The sequence below is a fragment of the Bombyx mori genome, chromosome 24, assembly GCF_030269925.1.
Source record: "Bombyx mori chromosome 24, ASM3026992v2".
Lineage (NCBI taxonomy): Eukaryota > Metazoa > Arthropoda > Insecta > Lepidoptera > Bombycidae > Bombyx > Bombyx mori.
Window position 1 is genome coordinate 15434148 of NC_085130.1, and position 23457 is coordinate 15457604.

The 23457-nt window shown below is 38.5% G+C and overlaps 3 long non-coding RNA genes across 4 annotated transcripts; 2 read left to right on the forward strand and 1 right to left on the reverse strand.

Annotated features, from left to right (window-relative positions):
• The first annotated feature begins 787 nt into the window (after nt 1–787).
• LOC119630424 (uncharacterized) lies at nt 788–8180 on the forward strand. Its single transcript, XR_005246181.2, has 2 exons — nt 788–908; nt 2356–8180. It is a non-coding gene; the product is annotated as an uncharacterized LOC119630424 (long non-coding RNA).
• Nucleotides 8181–13878: 5698 nt separating this feature from the next.
• LOC134201331 (uncharacterized) lies at nt 13879–15007 on the forward strand. Of its 2 annotated transcripts, none has more exons than XR_009976558.1 (2): nt 13879–14493; nt 14598–15007. It is a non-coding gene; the product is annotated as an uncharacterized LOC134201331 (long non-coding RNA). The 2 variants fall into 2 exon arrangements; XR_009976559.1 differs by having other exon boundaries at nt 14687–15007.
• On the reverse strand, nt 15005–16612 carry LOC134201332 (uncharacterized). The gene is made up of 2 exons (XR_009976560.1): nt 15656–16612; nt 15005–15282 (listed from the first exon to the last, which is right to left on the reverse strand). It is a non-coding gene; the product is annotated as an uncharacterized LOC134201332 (long non-coding RNA).
• Between the last annotated feature and the right edge of the window lie 6845 nt (nt 16613–23457).

Sequence of the window (23457 nt, forward strand, 5' to 3'; positions counted from 1 at the left end):
GTCAAGGAACGTTTGTGCAAAAAGGCATATTATAAAGTTAAGGATTTTTTACTAGATGGCACTACGTGGGAATGAGGCGTTCGCTCCTGGCCTTTTCATTTTTCATTATTATTATTATTTATTTGAATTGTATTTTTTTGAATTGTTTTTTTGTATACTGTAAATATGTTTTCTTGTTTTAAAAAAAAAAAGAAGAAAATAGTTGAGAAAATACAAAAAAAAAAAAAAAAAAGCCCGCTGAGTTTGTTTCGCCGGTTCTTCTCAGGACTGTGGCTTTTTTTGGAACCGGTGGTAGAGTTAACATTTTCTTTTACATTTTGACATTCAACAAGTGTGTTTTTGATGACATCCAAGTTGAAATAAATGATTTTGAATTTGAATTTGAATTTGATTTGTTGTATTTTGTCTATTTAGTGTTTCTTCAGGTTTAAATGTGTAATCATGGCGGTTTATTAACTGTTTAATATCTGTGAAAGAGCACAAATGTGGAAAAATGAAACACACCCGCTGGACGTAACTTCTCGAGATTCTCCAAAAAGTCTACTGAAAAAATCTCAGTAAATGGCCACCATTTTACTGAGATTATATTTCATTTCATTTAATTTCATTTTATTTCCGTTTCATTTCAATTCATGCCATGTTTCATATTAATCAACTTCGACTCATTTCATAATATGATTTTTATTTATAAAAGTTTTCATAAAATTAAAATCAGACTTGACTTAAAGGTCTTAGTTACCAAGTCAAAAAAGTGTCGAAGATTCACGAAGCTTTGGCTTTTGGCCGAGTTTGGCGTCCCTCGCCCATTTCCTGTTGGGAAGGCCGTTGGTGTACAACAGAAACAAGAGGATATTATCCGAACATACCAGGCTTCAGCTATCATGAAGACTTGGAGTTTATATGCGTTGGTGAGTCTAATAAAATCGAAATTTTTATTAATTGCCGGAAGCTACACCTGCTTCATAGGTAAGCCGTTATGGCTTGTCCCAATTGAATTGGGGTACCTATAAGTTTCGCTCTTGCTCATGCATAGCTTGTTGCTAATTTGCTTCTGCTCTGCATTATCTCTCTATCTATCTCTGCTAATATTTGTATGCATTGCTTTGCATTAAGTATAGCAAACAAATATTAGTAAATGCGGACGTGTCTACCACGTGCACATAAACTTAACCATGAAGGAGTGACATCGTGTAACAAGAAGAAACTCGAGATTCTGGTTGAGTTCGAACAGTGAAGTACCAGCATTTTTACCGTTTCTGTAGTATAGTACAACTGGATCATGATTGATAGAGATTTCAACTTGGTCTCAAAAGATGGATAGTTGTGTTTATGTTGCGATGTCCATGGGTTCCAATACCTATTTATAGCCAGATGAGCACCACTAGCTTTGGGAAGTCACAGAGCAGTACAACCAGTAGTGTTGTGACAAGGAGACCACTTCTTGAGCCAAACATAGGTCTGAATTAAATATGAATCAATGACTTGGTGTCTTGACTGAAAACTTTGAACAAAATCAAACTAAAAAACTCCTAGAAATCTTGATTAAATTTTTTATACGAATTTCATATCCGCAACAATCAGACCAGGTGGTATACCGAGCAAAAGCATAATTGTTTTCTACTACCAGTATACTGCTCACTTCACACCAGATCAGGAACAGTGCACATCCACAACCCAACACATGAAGCCAACATTAGCACTTTCAAAATAAACTAAGTATTGCAGTTCATTATCCGGTAGCACATATTTTCAATATTAAATCTCAACATTATACATTGATTGACATTCTTCACACTTCCACTACTGCATTGGTAACGTGGCTGCTCTGTATTACTACTGACATTATTTTTTTGGACCACACACTTCACTAAAACTTCATTAAACTCATGAAGCACACTACTCTAAGATTCAGTTATAACTTATCTCTTTGGGGAAGGTTTTGTCATGATACTTGACAGAGTGAAATAATTACGCAATACAATTGACATCAGTTACCATTTTTCAAGCTGAATGTCCATAACTATTGACAATATTATTATGGCTAACTATGTTGTATTTATGGGTTCTGGTACCACCAAAGACTGATAAGGCTTTACATGATGATTTGTAAATCAGTTTTTTTTGTTATAGGTACAAATGTGCTATTTTCAGGCAATTCCCTATATTAGTGCTAAAAGAACTAGCTTCTTGCAACCAGACAGGATAGTTAATAGATATTATAATATAATAATATGGTAATAAAGAGATGCATATGTAATACGGTTTAGGTTTTTCTTTTCAGTATCCAGACCCTGTGTGCCACAGAAATTGGGCTGACAGATAGAAATAATTGTAAAAGAATTTCTTTTATTCCAGGTCAGCCCATGCACAATTTCCTATCGATGTCAAGGCACCCTGAAAAGCAGACACCGATACATCAGGAATGAGGCTTCCTTCGCATCAAGCCTGGGATAAATGAGCTGACTTTCGTCGTGAACCACAACTTTAGGCTGACTTCACTCGAAGAGGGACTGTGTGACACAGAGACACATCAAGTAATTTTAGAAACAATTTATCTAGAATTTCATTTGCTAAACCACTCTTTGTGAAAAGAATTAAGAGGGTTTTCAAACTACTGAGTGATGATCAGTTGGAAGCAACATTGTATATGGAAACTGATACTACACCAATGAGTGAACATTTGAAAGCAGTTTACCAAAAAACTTAAATATATTTTATTTTATTATACACATACAACTATATCATTGTCTGTCATTGGGAGCTGTCAAGTAAGACAATTCAGATTCCTTCCACATTCTATTAAAACCTTAGATAAAGGAGTCTACTGTATGATATTGTTTATAGGGAGGGGTCTTGTGAGGCTCATTCATTACTGACAGCAAAACAGTTCATTAGTGCCCTTGATGTAGACATCACAGCTAAGGCATCAGATATTTTGAAAGCTATTTATTCAATATGATGATGAAGACTGGAAAACTACATTGAATTATTAAAATTTTTTTTTGTTAAATATTGCTGTATGAATACCATAACATTATATAAAGAAACTGACTTTTATGTAAAATTTCAACCTGTGTTCCAAGATTTAATATGCTTTAATTTTTTGTGTCTGTTAATTGTTGAACAATGTCATATTTATTTAGAATAAAATAATTAGTGGGGAATATTATCAAATGTAATCATGTATTGGAGAAACAATTTAAGCCCACTAATAAGGTTCAGGTATATTATAAGGGGTGAAAAAATAATGTTAACAGCTATTCATGTTTTACACATAAGCACACAAACACACACCATCAAAATTATTTTCATGAAATGTTTAGATGTAAAATTTTCAAGGGTTTTTCAGTAGTATTTTCCATATACATATTGTGTTGCCCACATTGAACACATTTCATATTAAAAATTTTTTTTTTGGTCGATAGTAGTATCCATGACTATCCATTTAAACTCTAATAATCATTTATAACTTCACTGTACAATAATTGAGAGCCACTCGTTCTTTAAACCTCGTTCAGAGACGCCGATATTTCTTACGATAATTCTTGAAATTTCTTGGTGTTTAATTGTTCTTGTTTCTTAATCGGAGTTTCGTTGGAATAACGATCGTTAGCCCGGGTTGCCGTCGTGCTACCACATAAGCGGTTTCTGAGGACAGAGGAGTCTGCTGTCGCATGGTCGCAGAGACATTTAACGCCAAGTGGGCGCGCGTGGCAATTACGCGACGAGTGCCCGTAAAGTTTGGATCGGTGGCACTGCCCGAGAGTGCCACGTTTATAAGGGGCTTCGACAGTTACCCCAGATAGGCCGCAAACGGTGCGGAGACTTGAGGCAATCCGTTGGCCTTCCGCGGTGTATAGAATGGAATGGTATACACCATATTGTATGGAAACTTGTCGCGACCGCGTTGCACCCGGTACACACTTATTATCGGGTATGCTTGCCTGATGAGGTCGTCCTTGACTAGCTCGGCATCGAGCTTCTTGGGTACTCCGCGGAGTTCGCGTTCCTCCTGGAGCGCATAAGTGTTGATAGCTTAGGCGCTCCTTTCGGAGGTGGGCTGTCAGCGCCCTATGGTCGTCCGGTGTGACCACCTTAATTTGTATTGCGATGTTGCGCGCATGGACGAAGTTCACGTTTTGTGCCTTGCAGACACGGGATACGCGATCCCACGCGGTCCTATCTTGTAGGATGACCGGCGGCAGCGCGGCAATTATGCGGACGGGCGCGGGCTTGGGGCGTGGCGATGGGGTTGCGCGGCGGGCGTGATTACGGTCTTAGGCCGCGACGCGTTCGCGGCCTTGGGTTGTTTCGGCGCCGTGGACGGTTCCACAGCGCGGGAGCGTTTTTTGCCGCGCGCGGCGGACTCGTACTCCATTTCCGGCTCGATCTCGGAGCCGGAGCTAGCGGCCTCGGAGGACACGATCGATGCGGGCGGGAAAGCAGTGACTCGAGAATCGTCGGGACATTCGCGGCGGCGGCGATCGGTGCGTGGGGCTGGGTCGACAAGCTGGCCTTGTAGGCCCTAAACTGACTCATAATGTCCGGGCAAAATTCTCGGACGAATTGGACGAACATCGCGGGGTTGTCGTCCGCCATGTTGATGTCGGTTGCCCAGGGGGGGCGTTCCCGGGCAAAATGTAACTCGCCGAAAGGCGAGTCCCCTGAATAGGAATTGACCCCTGCGCTGTACTAGCCAGCAGTTAATTGCACGTTCAGCGCTTGTTGTGGCATATTCTCACAACCTATTGGGGCCCCACCTTCCCATATTTTCCACCCCAATCCCAGCTGATTGCCGTTTTCACGGCATAGGCACTCCCCCTCCTGCAAATGAACTGCTGGCTGGTATAGCGCAGGGGGTCAATTCCCACTCAGGGGATTCGCCTTTCGGCGAGTTTTTTTAAGTCCCGGGGACGCCCCCCCTGGGCACCTCCAACGATGTGTGATGAAGACGACCCCGCGATGTTCGCGAAATTCGTCCGGGAATTTTGCCCGGACATAATGTCCAAATTCCGGGCCTATAAGGCCAGCCTTATAACGAACGCACCGATCGCCGCCGCCGCGAATGTACTCGAGTCGCCGCTTGCCCCTCCCCCAACACTGCGCCCGCGTCAATCGCGTCATCCGCGGCCTCGAGCTCCGGCTCCGGCTCCGACACCGAGTCGGAAATGGACTTCGAGACGTCCGACAGCCAACACGGAACCTCGGATGGGTTCACGACCGTAGCGCGCGGCAAAAAACGCGCCCGCGCTGTGGAATCGTCCACAGCACCCAAACAATCAAAGGCCGCAAACGCGTCGCGGCCTAAGACCGTCGTAACTCCGACTCACCCCGCCGCGCTCCGAGCCCGCACCCGTCCACAAAATTCCCGCGCCGCCGCCGTTTATCCTTCAGGATAGGACCGCGTGGGATTGCGTATCCCGTGCCTGCAAGGCACAAAACGTGAACTTCGTCCATGCGCGTAACATCGCAATACAAATAGGTGGCCACACCGGACGACCATAGGGCGCTGACGCCCACCTCCGAAAGGAGCGCCTAAGCTATCACACTAATGCACTCCAGGAGGAATGCGAACTCCGCGGAGTACCCAAGAAGCTCGATGCCGAGCTAGTCAAGGACGACCTCATCAGGCAAGCATACCCGATAATAAGTGTGCACCGGGTGCACAGCGGTCGCGACAAGTTTCCATACAATATGGTACCTACTCGTCGCGTTCGAACCCACCGCGGAAGGCAAACGGATCGCCTCAGTCTCCGTACCGTTTGCGGTCTATCTGGGGTCACCGTCGAGGCCCCCCACAAAAAAGGCACTCCCGGGCAGTGCCATAGGTGCCAGCTCTGTGGCCATTCCGCACGCAATTGCCACGCGCGTCCGCGGTGCGTAAAATGCCTCGGCGAGAGCCGACCGGTCGCGGGTCAAAGAAACCACGACCGAACCGCCGAGCTGTGCTCTGCCAAAAGCAGGGTCACACGGCCAACTACCGCGGATGCCCCAAGGCCCCGCGGAAGTGCCCGGCCAACGCGCGCCCCAAAACCGCCGGCTCTAAGACTTTTGAGTCCCGCGCGCCGAAACCTGCTTTCGTGGCGGCTCCGGTGCCCACCGTCTTCGCGTGGGCTAAACCGCTGCCGCTCACGATGGCAGGTGAGCCATCGGCACCCCAACCCCTGCTCGCGCCCCGCGTCGTTCCCGCGCCCGTTTAACGTTTAACGAGACCACTTTATAACTTTCCCAATTGCTTGTTTATGTTACTTTCCATTGCATTAAAATGTTCTGTTTAATTCTACGTTGCCTACGGTTTTATGATTTAATAATAATATTTTAACATCTTGATTATTGAAACCATTTATAATGTCATTATTGTTTTATTTTTAACACTTATTTCTGTTTTAATGAGCGAGTTTATCGCATTTGTTATTCGTCTGTACAAAGTCTTAGTTTTCTATGGGTAGAATCACCAGTCTTCGCAGGACTCTGCCCGAGGTTATAATGTCTACGTTATCCAGCTGTTTCGTGTGACGGTGTCGTACTCTTTAAGCGTTCCTGACGTGGCTACCGGACCACCTAGCAATAATTAGTTCGGGATCGTTCGCAGTGTCCGAGACGTGGGTGTGTGGTCGACTTTTAACTGTAAATTCCACTTCTTGACTTCCGGTATTGCTGTTCACGCCATTTTTCAAAGTCCGTGAATGGTGCTCCGGAAAGGATGGACATCCAGGCGATCGTCTGTTTTGCCGCTTCTTCTGCTGTTGCGTCGTCGATGGCTTAGCGCGATTCCATTACCGTTCCTTTCGGGATGGTGCCGTTGTCCGACCTATCCACGTCGAACAACCTTGGAGGGTTGCTCGCTCGGTATCGCTACTTATAATCCCTTTAAGGTATGGGACACGAGCTCACTACTCGAGTTCAATGAATTCGGTGACCTAGGGTTGGATGCTGGTGGTAGCTTCCAGTAGCAAGTACACTAGTTGTAGATGCGTAGGAAGGGCGTCGACTGTGACTGGTGGTGACGAGTCGAGCAGCGTGTTGTCGCAGTGTGTCGCTGAGGCGGAGGTTTTGCTCGTGAGGGCGGGCACAAACGTCATCCTCCTATGAAGTCGCGCGTCTCGGGGGGGGGGGGGGTGCGAGGTCGAGTTCACGGACGGACGCGGTGGAATGCTATTAAGTTGTTGAGGCGAGACGCCGGAGCTTGCCGCTGGTGGCAGACCAGGAGCCCAAGCCGGCAGGAGCAACGTGCTTAGTCCGAGGAGTCCTCATGGACGCAGTAGTGACGGGAGGCAGCCATTTGAAGTGCGTACTATTAGAGTGGGTCCGAGCACCGGTGCACACGACTTCACTCGACGGCTGTCTGAGTACAAGTTCAGCTGCTACATATTACTGGAGCTTACTTTGCACACACACACACACACACATATATAAATTAAAATCTGTCAGCAATTGACGGGGTTAACTAATTACTAATTACTACGTTACTTTACTCTTATAGTATTTAATTTTAAATTAAAATTAGAATCCGATAGCGCTAACAGCAATATACAGTTAAGTAAAAAAACTTAAACCTAAAAATAATAACTCAATGAAATGTCATCATTACTTCTATCTATTCCAAAAACTGTCTCTTTATGTTATTAGTTAATGTAATAAAAATGCGAAATATTAACTTATGTGATGTAGTATTTTTTCTAAACTCATGCTAAGTGGGGTGAGACGATGAGATGCAACACGGTTTGATGTTAATTGTGACAAATTTATAAACAAATGTTATGGGAAAGAAAATTTTTGTTTGCTAACGCTTCATTTCACTACTAATTAACCTGTCAATTATTCGTTCTGGTGCTTGAATAAAATGGATTGGACTAAACATATTAGTGTTGGAAATTGTTGTTGAATGCAGTGTCTTATATTTATTTATAAATGAATGTCCATTCGAAGAAAATTGTGATAATCTCAACATTAAAATAATTCATAAAAAACTGATTATAGATAATGTGACTGTTTTCCTTCCTTCAAATCACATACTTTAACTGTTACATAAATAGTTAATTACCTACGTAGATAATTAGGAAAGACGAAACGTAAACACGGTATTATTATTTCTATTAATTTTCTTGGGTTTTTTTTTGTTATTGCTTGAATAATATTGTAAGAGTTTGTCAAATCTTCTATTAAATGTTTTAAAAGTTTGTTTGGTTTTATTTATTTTGAGCTTGTTTCCAGGTTGTTGTTTTGGTAGGCAGCGGCTTGGCTCTGCCCCTGGCATTGCTGAAGTCCATGGGCGACGGTAACCACTCACCATCAGGTGGGCCGTATGCTCGTCTGCCTACAAGGGCAATAAAAAAAAAAAAAAAAAAAAAACAAACAGATTCATTACAAATTACCACGTTGACTGCGTTATGCAGTTTTGAAGATCCCACGACTTTTTTTTATTGCTTATATGGGTGGACGAGCTCACAGCCCACCTGGTGCTAAGTGGTTACTGGAGCCCATAGACATCTACAACGTAAATGCGCCATCCACCTCGAGATATAAGTTCTAAGGTCTCAAGTATAGTTACAACGGTTGGCCCACCCTTCAAACCGAAACGGATTACTGCTGTCGTACCTACCCGCGCAGCAGTAATTACGCAAATTATAATTTTGCGGGTTTCATTTTTATTACACGTTATTTTTTCACCGTGGAAGTCAATCGTGAACATTTGTTGAGTACATATTTCATTAGAAAAATTGGTACCCGCCTGAGATTCGAATACCGGTACATCGCTCAACACGAATGCACCGGACTCCTATGATGCGGCAGTTACACCCGCGTTCAATCGCTCGGTACGGGAGGCGACTACGTCAAGACTTCTATGGGTGTGGGTGGGTTCTTTGTGATGTATACCTATCAGGTCTCACTGTCACTCAGTAATTAAGTCCAATCTTGCCTCGAAAAGATCTCATGTCCACTGGTACTAAGTCTTTCGAAAATGTTCCAGGCAGCATTTTAGCTGTTCCCCTGTGCAATGATGACTGACGTACACAAGGAGGCGGTGGGTGACCACTGAACGTCTGGACGTCTGCTGAGGACAATTTAAACGAATTGTCATAATTATAATATATATTTTTTCTATAATTACCTAGTCAGGTCATAAGTATTGTCACACAGTAAAAACTTTTCTCTTAGAATGCTGGCCACAAAAAAGTATTGAATTCGAATTTCGAATTGTTCATGAAAATAAAAATAGTATACCGTACAATGGGGTAAATAGGGACAAAATCGACCTTCAGATAGAATTTTAAAATAGTTCCAATTAAATAGTCACTGCTCAACCAAAGAAATAGGTTGAGTCTTGAACGTACCTAGGTGATAAAAACCGTTACATTATTTTAATTATTCATTTTAAAGAAATAATGGGTAAAATAATGGCCGTCCCAATTTACCCAGCGTCCGGGGTAAATTGACACGGTTAAGGGTTAAATTGGGATATTTGTAAGGGTTGTCAACTCGCAGTACTGCGATATATAGGTAGGTGCCATATAATTATTTATATGGACCGAAATGATGAATACAATCCATAATTTAAGCACAATACACAACATAGTGTAAATTAAGCTGGTTTCTATTCCGAAGCGATGTGACGTGAATGATAATCAACAATACAATGATCAAAAAAAGTATGTGCATGTTATATTTTAGAAATTTATTATTTAATTTCCTTAAAAATCACAACTCTGAAACAAAGTCATAAAATAGAATAAAAAATAGAAAACAAAAGGACTGGAAATGCATTAATACAATTTTATTTATTCAACATTTTCAAAATGATCTTTGAGCAAGAGTAAGATATCAGGTGAATAAGATAAAAAAACAGCTTTATCTGATTACTGCCAATAATAACAAAAATAAAAGAAATTCTTTCTAAGCGAAATAACTAAACTCAATTAATTCACTCGCTCATAATTGCATATCTCGGATTTTTAATTAATGTTACATTTAAAATCTGAGGCCTGTTTTTATTTGTGTGTGTTCGTTGTGAATGTTAACAAAATCATGATTCGACGCGTGAATCGATTCTGAAATAACAAAAGTTTTGATTCGCTTGAGTTCTTTTAACTTTTAATTTTTTTTATTGCTATAAAGAACATACGACCGGGCAGATATTACAAGGTAAATGTCGCGAAAAAAAGTAATTATATATATACTTTTCTTTTACCTATAATACTTACATAAACTAACTGATAAACACATTAACCTTCTTTACATCACGCAATTAAGTGATAGTATAGGCTAAAAAATCTATTATAAGATATCAGTGACAACCCTAACAAGCCATCCCTATTTTGTCTTTTGGCGTTCCAATTTTGTGTTTTCTCGTCCCTAATTTTTCCAGTCTCGTTGCAAATTACCCTACATACGTCCCAATTTTCCCCAAAAAGAAAGGAAAAAATATACATTTTTTATTTTGTCGAAATATTGTATTTAACATAAGAATATTGCAACTTACCGTTTGTTGTGGTATTTCCAGGTGTATTAAAAACTTATATAAACTGTGATCTTATTGAAAAAACAACGAATATATCACTTTTTTTAAAAGTTCTTTAAGCTGTTTTAAAACGCACTTTTCAACCACTATTTTAAATTTAATTTGACGAATTTTTGGGACCAACTTAACTTATGTTTAGTACTTCCATAGTTAACTTGGTTTTTCTTCTATACATTGATAAATATTACCTTAAAGAAAATTAGGTAGATTCCGTGCTACAAGTACTTTGAGAATCTTCCGCAGGTTTGTCCCAATTTACCCCAGGATCCCAATTTACCCCATGTCATGGTACATTTAGAATTTTACTTCTTTTTTAAATATGGAGTGGACGCTTAAAGAAGACCGTCTTGCAGTTATTGCGTTGCATCGTTGCGGTTACGCGACAATTCAAATTTTTAACATACTGAAAAATTTGAATTTAACCAAAAGATTCGTTTATCGTACCATAATTTTTTTTTTTTTTTTTTTCCTACCTAAGCTGATAGCCCTAGCGGCTATGTCAGCGTAACCCTAACTTTAGTAGGTGAGCTCACGGGGCTCAAACCTGACGATGTTGCTAACACGAACCCTAGCAAGAGCCGTGCTTCGCAGAATCTACCACCGGATCGGAAACGCGACCCACTGAGAAGATCCGGCGAGAAACTCAGTGGGCTGTGTCTGAGAGTTAATTTACTCGTCGAGCCCTTCGTCGCAAGCGTCGGGTTCGACGAGAACGGTGACCGGTGCTTGAAGTACCTAAAAGCACCGTTAGTGGATCGGGAGGATCCGAGATGACGTGTTTTGGGCGACGTCGACTGCTTTCCATTCTGTCCGCAGGATCGGGAATGTAGTTACCGGCGGCCACGATGAGAGGGTTCTCGTGTCGTGCCGCTTTATCGAAGTGCGTACCATCAAACGATACAATGAAGACTCTAGTGTAGATGACAGGTTAAGAAGTGGTCGCCCTCGGTCTGTTAGGATTCCAGCAGTGATAAAAGCTGTGAAGGCGCGATTTCAAAGAAATCCCAAACGTAAGCAGAAACTGTTGGCCCTTCAGAATATGGGGTTAAGCAGAACCACGGTGAAAAGGGTGTTAAATGTTAGGGCTTCGGGCATATCGAAGAAAAACAGGAAATCGTTTGAATGCTCGTCTAATGGACCTGAGACTGAAGAGATGCCGCGCTTTGTTGAAGCGGTACGCGGGAAAAAAATATCGGGAAGTTCTTTTTTCGGATGAAAAAATTTTTACCGTAGAAGAAAGCTACAACAAAAAAATTGATAAGGTGTACGCACACAGTAATGAAGAAGCGAGCAACCGTATTCCGCGTGTCCAACGAGGTCATTTTCCATCCTCGCTCATGGTATGGTTGGGAGTTTCTTATTGGGGCTTAACAGAGGTACATTTTTGTGAGAAAGGTGTAAAAACGAATGCAGTTGTGTATCAAAATACAGTCCTGACGAACCTTGTGGTACCTGTTTCTCATACCATGTTCAATAACAGTCACTGGGTATTCCAACAAGATTCGGCGCCAGTTCATAGAGCGAAGAGCACACAAGACTGGCTGGCGGCGCGTGAAATCGACTTCATCCGGCACGAAGACTGGCCCTCCTCCAGTCCAGATTTGAATCCGTTAGATTACAAGATATGGCAATACTTGAGGAAAAGGCGTGCTCAAAGCCTCATCCCAATTTGGAGTCACTCAAGACATCCTTGATTAAGGCAGCCGCCGATATTGACATGGACCTCGTTCGTGCTGCGATAGACGACTGGCCGCGCAGATTGAAGGCCTGTATTCAAAATCACGGAGGTCATTTTGAATAAACTTTAGTGTCATAAGAATCTATGTTTTATTAAGTTCATTTTGGTATATGAATGGTTACATAATGAATAAACTTGTTTCAATTATTTTACCTTAAACATGTGACAGAATTTATGACCTGACTATGTATATTAGCTAGACGCCATGGTGGAGAAGAACAGTTATGACTCGGTATCCTGCAAGTAAATCTGGGCACCTGACCGATAGCAGTCCCGAGACTGGCACTAAAGTTGACATAGAACAAGTGATCGGCAAACCGCGGCTCTTCCGCGAAATGTTCCCATATTTAATTGTGAAATAATAATGTATCTTATTAAAGCAAAGCATAAGTTAAAACAATTGCTTTTTAAACAAATTCTAATACTGTGTTATCTATACCACAGACCTACAAACAATAGAGGTCCTATATGTCAACATGTCCGGTCCAACAAACAGATCCGGCCTCTGCACTGGTACTATATTGCTGTGTTTCACAAAATATTTTTTATATTTTTTTATTGCTTATGTGGGTGAACGAGCTCACGGCCGACCTGGAGTTAAGTGCTTACCGGAGCTCTTAGACATTACAGCGAAAATGCGCCACCTGTAGATATGAGTTCTAAAGTCTCAGTATAGTTACAATGGCTGCCCCGCCCTTCAAACCGAAAGGCGTTACTGCTTCACTGTTTGTTATGTAAACAAAATTGTTCGTAGTCATGACATGCGGCTGCACTCGCAAGCTCTGTTTCTTTTTACTTCTTAAGTTCAGTCGCGAATAAACGCTCTGATTAACCAGTTGTGTTATTTAATTATCTCACTTCCGACAACGCCCTGAACCATTATTGAACACTACCAAAATAACTCCATAAAGGCGTTATCGGAAGAAATATAACTATAATAATTAAATAACACAATGTTAAACGGACTAAAAACTGACGCGAACCAGACGACAAGGAACGAATTGACCGTTCTCATACATACATAAAATAGACGACAAAAGAACGAACCGACCGTTCAGCAGAGTGCTTAGTGCTAGTTTTTTAACGTTCTCGATAGCGCAAAAGTTAACCCAATTTTGTAAGCAGTTGGAACAGCGCCCCTAGCGGCAAACGTACGCAAACGATCCCATTCCATACAAATATGAGCTAACTTTTACGCTATCGAGAACGTTAAAAAACTCGCACTAAGCACACTGGACCTGTTGAATACAAATATAATTAAACGACTAGCCCTCGTTACATGACAATTAGAACAGTCAGAATACTCAAGTTCCTGAGTACTTTTTAAGTATTCGAATCGGTCCCAAATCAGCCTGAGTTGACACATCTCTAACGGCCGTTTTCAATAACGTATCTGAGTTTTCGGATAGATAGCTATCTCCGAATATCAGCAAGAGCGTATCTGTCCTTAGTTTGCGTTTCACAATCACGGATAAGTGCTATCTCTCTTTAACCAACAGTAGATAGCTTCTTCCCTCCGATTTATCCGAGCCTCTTGATACGTTTCGTTCTACTACAAATACGAAACAACATCAGGATCAAGACTTATTTTATTGTATTCTAAATTATAACTATAATTTAACCAGCATATTGTAGACTATCATAAACACATTTGTTTATAACAAAAAGTAATAAAAACATATGTAATTTTTTTTAAATTGGACGTATTGCTATTTTTATCCTAGTCGAAATTATGAAACGAAACGTTTTGACAGTCCGTTTGCCAATAAGCAGTGATCAGTTTCTTTTGTTTGTTTTTCTATTGTTTACCTACTATATTAGATGATGACTTACCTCCAAAACGCTTTAAACTTTCGTTTATAATTCTAAGTGTGTTTATAATTAAAGAGCTACAGTGAAATAAAATGAATTCTGTAAGTATCTATGAACTACATTGATAATAATAATTTTACTTTGAAAACTTTGAGTTCAAGTTTAGAAAATATATCTTTTTCAGTCAAGAAAGGCAGCACCCATGACAAAAGATGAGACGATGATTCTAGCAGAACTTGTGGCGGCATTTCAATAATAAGGCAACAAATGCCACAAACAATAAATTGAAGGAGCAGGCTTGGCAAACCCTTGTAAATGATTTTAATTCGTCGATTCGTCGTTTCCCACGAACTCCATCGCAGCTTCGACTAAAATGGGAAAATTTAAAGAACGCTACGGCAACATAAGAAACAACCTTAGTAAGGTTAGTATAATTAGTTGATTGTTTGTCTCTAATAACACATTGATAAACATGATTTTTTCTTCAGGTTGCCGTAGTATTTGAAATAATTATGCTCTTTGTTACAGGCTGGAGGTGGTAACGATTGCAGATGAAATTTTGGATAAAGCATGCACATTGTTGTAGGTCACATATAATATTTTTAACACTTTTACAGCCAAGCGGAAACAAGATGGAAGAAAAGAAATGCAAGGCTAGCATGGGGACAATGCATTAGCAGAATATCTAATAGCAAAAAAGAGACTTGACTTGGAAAATAAAGAAAAGGAGATTGTTGTAGCAAAAGTTGTTAGATTTAGATAATAAAAAAAAATTAAAAATTACTTAAAAGGAATATTAAATTTCATAAATTAAGTAGGCAATAATAATTTTATGTTAGATAGTTTTTTAAGTATATGTACAAATTCTAAATTAAATATCTTGCATGTACTAACTACCATGTAATTATCATTTTGGAAAATAAAAAATAGTCAAATTATCTTTGGAGTTTATTTTATAAATTATCTTTGGAAGCAATTATTTATAAGTACATAGTTGTATTTCAGATGTAAGTTTTGAAAATTTGTTACGAACAATTATATTATTTTCCTGTAATGTATCTGCGACTGAAATTTCTGATTCTAATTCCTCTAAATTCATACTTCTGACGATATTATGCAGCATGGCAGCTATAATAACAGCTTGCATATTTTCTAGTTTTAATCTACTTTTCAGTGATGTACAGGGAGTCTTCTTTTACAAACACCAATGCATCTGAAAATTATACATTATTCGCTTAAATTATTTTACAATACAGTATAACAAGCTCTTAACTAAAAAAAAAGATTACCTCTCTATAGTATTTCTTGTTTTAATGTGATTCATTTTAAATCGTTCCGATTGAGTATGTGGGTTAATTAATCACGTTAAAAGATAGGGTTGTGGGGATAGCCTCTATCGGCAAGCAAATAGCAATTTCCAAGTCCACCTTGTTATCACATATGTTCTCTTGATATGTATATAATTTATTATAATAGTGTCATATTAAATTAATATAAACACCTAAATATATAATATAAATAAATAAAAATATAATAATAATATATAATAATAATAATATAAATAAGGTAATATAAATAAGAAATACCTTTTCAATCGGAATGGTTAATTATAGTTGTATCATGAGTAGACCCAGGCCATCAAGCAACAACATTTTGAAACATCAATGATGCATTGCACACAAATTACACATTCAAAATACTCTTTTTCTATTTCTAAATTCCTCTCCTATATTTGAATCTGTAACACAAATATAAAATGTAGAGGTATCAGTGTGTAATAAGAATGAAGGTAAATAGCCTACCAGGTTATTGTATTAGTATATGAATGTCATTTAGGGCACCATGGGAATCCAGCAGTATTATAGAATTCCTGTTGAGTGTGATTTTGTAACACAACAAAAATTAGGTATAATTTTGCTATTGCTATAAACAAATATAAGTTGTAATAACGAGTACTTTTATGGTTAAAATTTATCTTACCTTTTTGACGTTACCCTCAAATATGGTCTCATTAAATTAATCAATTCATTCACAACACCTTTGCTCAGAAATCTATAGTCAAATTCGTAATTATTGATCTTCGCCATGTAATTCAGACGATCTTTATTTTCCTAACCATATGATATCGGCCTCACTATCACTATCTGCATCACAATCCATTATCATTTGAAATAATTCCATATCACTATCATCACTGCTACAATATGCCAATATGAAGAGAAACAATTATTAAATTATAGCGATTTACTTTCGAAAGATAAACATGTAACCGGCCGATTTTGACAGATAAGCGAATGCCCATACTAGAGATAGCGCCGCCTACCGGAGAGTTATTTAAAACTCATATTGAAACGGAAGTAAGCACGATTTGTATGAGCGTTCTATCTTTAGCTGGCTATCCGTCCTCCCGACGATGGATAGATAAATCCGATAGGAACTGCTGCCCGTCGATAGGTTATTGGAACGTAAGTAAGGACAAAAATATAGATTTGTCTATCTTTAGTAACCGAAACTAGGGATAGATAGGTTATTGAAAACGGCCGTTAGTATGATGCCTTGCTTCTCTAGCCCTAGTAAAAGCAGTGCTTAGCCGAGTATACCAACGGATCGTCCCTGCGGTGCCACGTTGCCCGGACCGTATATGTAATTAGCAAATAATAGCCAAAAAACTCAAATATTAATAAGCATAGATATTAAAAACAACCCTGTTACAGTTCACACTGAATAAATATTGAAAAATTGTTATTGCGAATCATGTTGGTGGTGCCACCTATTATCATACTATGTAAGAATACATTTTGTTCGGGTTATTTAAATGTAATTTATGTAAAATAAACGACTTGGACTGATGTAAAATTCCCTTATATATTTAATGTTAATAATTAGTTACGTTTTATCAATTCTTTGGTAGTAATTCAATTTCAATTTATTTGTATAAAAGAAGTTGTATTTAGTTGCTATAACCATTAAAACCTATTTAAATGGCTGACCGTGAGAAAAATTAAGGAGGTCCTGTCCTGGTGAAACTGGAAAGGCCTCCGGGCCACCAGTAATCCTTCAATCATAAAAAAAATTAAAAAAATAAAATAAAAAATTAAGGAAGCGCTTGTACAAAATATAAAAAGTTTCATTAGATTGTGTTGCGTTTTCTTTATAACAGAACCCACTGCCTGTTACATTGCCGATATAATACCTCATTAAAAGAATTCACTCAGAATTGGCTTGTTAATCATAAATGTTACACCCAGTACGACAATGATATCGCAAAAAGCTCTTGCCATACTGAAAAAAACACAAGTTTATATCAAAATATCGGTACCTACCTACAACAAACAAGTTTAAATCAGTGTTTCTACTTTTAGGGATTTCGCCTTTTTTAGAGCAAAATTGTGATTCGAGTACAACTTATGGCTTGTTTTAAAAATGAAAACTGAATTTAGGGAATTTTACAAATTCTTTATTAGGTGACTATTTATTATATTATGCTCAAAAGTATTGCTTTATCTTCTTGAGGAAATTCCCCAAATTAGTTAGGATTAAATTCCAACATTTTATTTTACTATTTGGATAGTATTATCAACATTTTTTGTAAAAGGCAATATACATTAATAATGATTTATATAACTATATTTGTTTTCGTTTCTTAAATATTCTCCCGGCATTGAAATTATAGCAAAGAGCTAATTTTATTACGCGAAATTGAGTGTTTATTTTCGTAAGATTTACGACGTAAATAAAGGCATATTTACACAAGACCCCTAACAGAACATAATCATTGAAACAGTTCCAAGATTTTTTGAACATTGACCATAATTTATTAGCTGCAGCTAAAACAAGATGGTTGTGGTAGCCATGATACAACACAAGATTATTGACAGATGCCTGGATCTTGCTTACGACATTTTCAAGATAAGCTTGCATATATACAAGTTCCGAACAACAACATTGGGACCGTCGATCTACCGAGCAGTATCACTGGTTCGGAGGAAGATCTTCCTTTCGTCGCAAACCTACAATCTAGTGACCCACGACTACGAATACCCCGGAGAAACAGATGTCGGAATCCAGAGAATTGAACACGGCGCGTTCACAAGCTCGTCGTAAACCTACAGCTGTCACTTCAAGCTTAGATCGGCAGGAGACGGGTACGATACGATACCTTGAATATTTTTTCAGAGGCCCTTTTTAGGAGCCCTCTAATACAAATGATTCATTATTATATTATCATTATTATATACCCATTCACTCAAGCATATTTACGTTTCATGAGTTGTAACTTCACAAGATACAGGAACAAACGAGTATAATCCTTTTGACGTGACGACGTCTTATAATTCGATGGAGCCGGCTGCACGCACGAAAAAACATGACTCATTGAGGCGTTCCATTTAAGGCTTGAAGTGCAACCGAGAGCGCTACGAGCGTCAAAGAGGCCCAAACGGCCTCCGCGTTCGGCAGCGTTCGACATCTGTCTCTCTCCAACTTGAGTGAACGATGCATCCGCGTGGACAGATGCTATACAATAATATATTTACATGTTTTCATCAAGTATGAAGTTGAGTCAATTGTCCATACAAAATATCTATCAAACAAATAAAATTAAAATTTTCTTTTGAAAAATGAAACCATTCCATCAGTATTTTCTTATGACGTTGTCACGTTCAACTATCGCCAGTAAACCGACTTTACAGACAACCGATTTTTTTTTAACAATAAAAATCAACTCAACTTTACATGTTGCCATTGATGATCCAAAAGATGTTACAAAGCTTTCTGTTGAAGCCTTGACCTTAAAAATCACTTAATTTTTTTTTGTGTATTTATTTTGCAAATTTAAAAATGGTCCAATTTAGACGAGACACTTTTTTATTTGTTATGATGAAATTTAGAAAAGCTATCTATGAAAGATGTATTTGACCATTTTGGGGCTATAATCGTTAAATGCAACATGAAATAATCTGCTAACGAATATCGAAATCAGACTTTAATCGGAACATGTGTTTCGTATTTAAAAAATAAAGCCAGTTAAGTAAGCTTCAGAGACAACAGTGCTAGTTTTTTTATAAATAAAAATCGAAGTGGAAGCATATTTACACTATGGATTCCATCTTCAAATACAGAATTGAAGCCGTAAGTTTATGCAGTATCCTGAAAAATGAAAAAACTCACTAAAGAAACAGGCTCACCAATGAAAACCATAACGGAATCACTATCACTATCCTTCACAATCACTATCCCTATATCTGTCTTTCCCTATGTATGCTTAAATCTTTAAAAGTACGCAACGGATTTTGATGCGGTTTTTTTTAATAGATAGAGTGATTGAATAGGAAGGTTTATATATATAATAACATCCATTAAATAGAAGAGAAATCAATAATAAATTACAGTTTCCGAAGCGAAGCGAGGGCGGGTCGCTAGTAAGTTATAATAGAAATGGCAGCTAACGACTGCCTAATTTTGGAACTTATTCAGTGCCGTGTGTAGGCGTGTAGGACCGTGAAAATGTGAAACAGTAATTAATGCTTCGATTTTTAGCTCCTCTAATTAGTATATACTTCATGGTTGTTTGATTTTTGGTATTCAAATATGCAAAGAAAATTAAATGTAGAGACTAACATACCTACATTCTTCGTCCTAAGTCAAGGAATTAAAAAAGGGTATTTTTTTATCATTTCAAAGAAATTTAGGGTAAAACAAAAATCTTAAGTAGAAACACTGTTAAAAATTATGTCGAATATTAGTATTCTTTATGGCGGGAACGCGAGGAGTGAAGTTGTGTGATTTGTTGTATTTTGTCTATTTAGTGTTTCTTCAGGTTTAAATGTGTAATCATGGCGGTTTATTAACTGTTTAATATCTGTGAAAGAGCATAAATGTGGAAAAATGAAACACACCCGCTGGACGTAACTTCTCGAGATTCTCCATAAAGTCCACTGAAAAAATCTCAGTAAATGACCACCATTTTACTGAGATTATATTTCACCCCATATCATCTCATCTCATTTAATTTCATTTTGTTTCCGTTTCATTTCATTTCATTTCATGCCATGTTTCATATTAATCAACTTCGACTCATTTCATAATATGATTTTTATTTATAAAAGTTTTCATAAAATTAAAATCAGACTTGACTTAAAGGTCTTTGTTACCAAGTCAAAAAGTGTCGAAGATTCACGAAGCTTTGGCGTTTGGCGTCCCTCGCCCATTTCCTGTTTGGAAGGCCGTTGGTGTACAACAGAAACAAGAGGATATTATCCAAACATACCAGACTTCAGCTATCATGAAGACTTGGAGTTTATATGCGTTGGTGAGTCTAATAAAATCGAATTTTTTTATTAATTGCCGGAAGCTACACCTGCTTCATAGGTAAGCCGTTATGGCTTGTCCCAATTGAATTGGGGTACCTATAAGTTTCGCTCTTGCATAGCTTGTTGCTAATTTGCTTCTGCTCTGCATTATCTCTCTATCTATCTCTGCTAATATTTGTATGCATTGCTCTGCATTAAGTATAGCAAACAAATATTAGTAAATGCGGATGTGTCCACCACGTGCACATAAACTTAACCACGAAGGAGTGACATCGTGTAACAAGAAGAAACTCGAGATTCTGGTTGAGTTCGAACAGTGAAGTACAGGCATTTTTACCGTTTCTGTAGTATAGTACAACTGAATCATAATTGATTGAGATTTCAACTTGGTCTCAAAAGATGGATAGTTGTGTTTATGTTGCGATGTCCATGGGTTCCAATACCTATTTATAGCCAGATGCGCCCCACTAGCTTTGGGAAGACACGGAGCAGTACAACCAGTAGTGTTGTGACAAGGAGACCACTTCTTGAGCCAAAAATAGTTCTGAATTAAATATGAATCTATGACTTGGTGTCTTGACTGAAAACTTTGAACAAAATCTAATTGAAAAACTCTTAGAAATCTTGATTAAATTTTTTATACGAATTTCATACCCGCAACTATCAGACCAGGTGGTATACCGAGCAAAAGCATCATTGTTTTCTACTACCAGTATACTGCTCTTCACACCAGATCAGGAACAACAGTGCACATCCACAACCCAACACATGAAGCCAACATTAGCACTTTCAAAATAAACTAAGTATTGCAGTTCATTATCCATTAGCACATATTTTCAATATTAAATCTCAACATTATACATTGATTGACATTCTTCACACTTCCACTACTGCATTGGTAACGTGGCAGCTCTATTACTACTGACATTATTTTTTTGGACCACACGCTTCACTAAAACTTCATGAAGCACACTACTCTATAAAACTAAGCATTTATTTGTTACAAGTGCAAAGGAAGCTGTTGGGTCATGTTTTGTTTTAAATAAATAATTTATGACTGTTTAAAATCGCCTATTCTTATTCTGTTGATAGATTTAAATAAATGCTTTTATAAGATTCAGTTATGACAAAACCCTCCCCAAACAGAGTGAAAGCAATTGACATCAGTTACCATTTTTTAAGCTGAATGTCCATAACTATTGACAATATTATTGTGGCTAACTAAGTTGTAGTATTTATGGGTTATGGTACCACCAAACACTGCATGCTGCTTTACATGACGATTTGTAAATCAGTTTTTTTTTGTCAAAGGTTCAATTGTGCTATTTTCATGCAATTCCCTATGTTAGTGCTAAAATAACTAGCTTCTTGCAACCAGGCAGGATAGTTAATAGATACTATAAAATATGGTAATAAAGAGATGCATATATAATACAGCTTAGGCTTTTCTTTTCAGTATCCAGACCCTACGTGCCACAGAAATTGGGCTGACTGATAGAAATAATTGTAAAAGAATTTCTTTTATTCCAGGTCACCCCATGCACAATTTCCTATCGATGTCAAGGCACCCTTAGAAGCAGGCATCGATACATCAGAAAAAGGCTTCCTTCGCATCAAACCTGGGACAACTGAGCTGACTTTCGTCGTGAGCCACAACTTTAGGCTGACTTCGCTCGAAGAGGGACTGTGTGACACAGAGACACAAGTAATTTTAGAAACAATTAATTTATCTAAAATTTCATTTGCTAAACCGCCCTTTGTGAAAAGAATTAAGAGGGTTTTCAAACTACTGAGTGATGATCAGTTGGAAGCAACATTGTATATAGAAACTGATACTACACCAATGAGTGAACATTTGAAAGCAGCTTACAAAAAACTTCAATATATTTTATTTTATTATACACATACAACTATAGCATTGTCTGTCATTGGGAGCTTTCAAGTAAGACAATTCAGATTCCTTCCACATTCTATTAAAACCTTAGAATTAGATAAAGGAGTCTACTGTATGATATTGTTTATAGGGAGGGGGTCTTGTGAGGCTCATTCATTACTGACAGCAAAACAGTTCATTAGTGCCCTTGATGTAGACATCACAGCTAAGGCATCAGATATTTTGAAAGCTATTTATTCAATATTATGATGAAGACTGGAAAACGATTGACTTATTAAAAAAAATATTGTTAAAAGTTATGGATACCATTACATTAAAGAAATTGATTTTTATGTAAAAATTCAACCTGTGTTCCAAGGTTGAATTTTTAGTGTCTGTTAATTGTTGAACAATGTCTTATTTATTCCGAATAAAATAAAGGTATATTATAAGCGGTGAAAAAATATTGGAATAGATAGGAATATTGCATGGCACATGTGAGTGAACAAGACAATGTTAACAGCTATTCATGTTTAACACATAAGCTCACACACACACATACCCACACAAAAACAACATCAAAATGATTTTCATGAAATGTTTAGATGTAAATTTTTCAAGGGTTCTTCAGTAGTATTTTCCATATATTGTGTTTCTCATGTTGAACACATTTCATATTAAAGAAAATATTGGTCGCTAATAGTATCCACGACTTTATCCATTTAAACTCCAGTATTCGTTTATAACTGCATTGTACAATAATTGAGAGCCACTCGTTCTTTAAACCTCGTTCAGAGACGCCGATATTTCTTGCAAAGATTATTGAAATTTCCTGGTGTTTAATTGTTCTTTTTTCTTAATCGGAGTTCCGTTGGAATAACGATCGTAAGCCCGGGTTTAACGCAACGTGGGCGCGCGTGGCAATTAGGCGACGAGTGCCCGTAAAGTTGGCATCGGTGGTACTGCCCGGGAGTGTCACGTTTATTCGACCGTTCCGACCGTAGGCTCGCGGCGGACTCGTACTCCATTTCTGACTCGATGTCGGAGCCGGAGCTAGCGGCCTCGGAGGACGCGATTGATACTGCGGGCGCAGGTGGGGAGGGGAAAGCGGCGACTCTGGGAGTACCGACGGGACCTTCGTGGCGGCGGCAATCGGTGCATGGGGGTTCGAACCTAGGCTGGCCTTTTAGGCCTCGAAACGGGA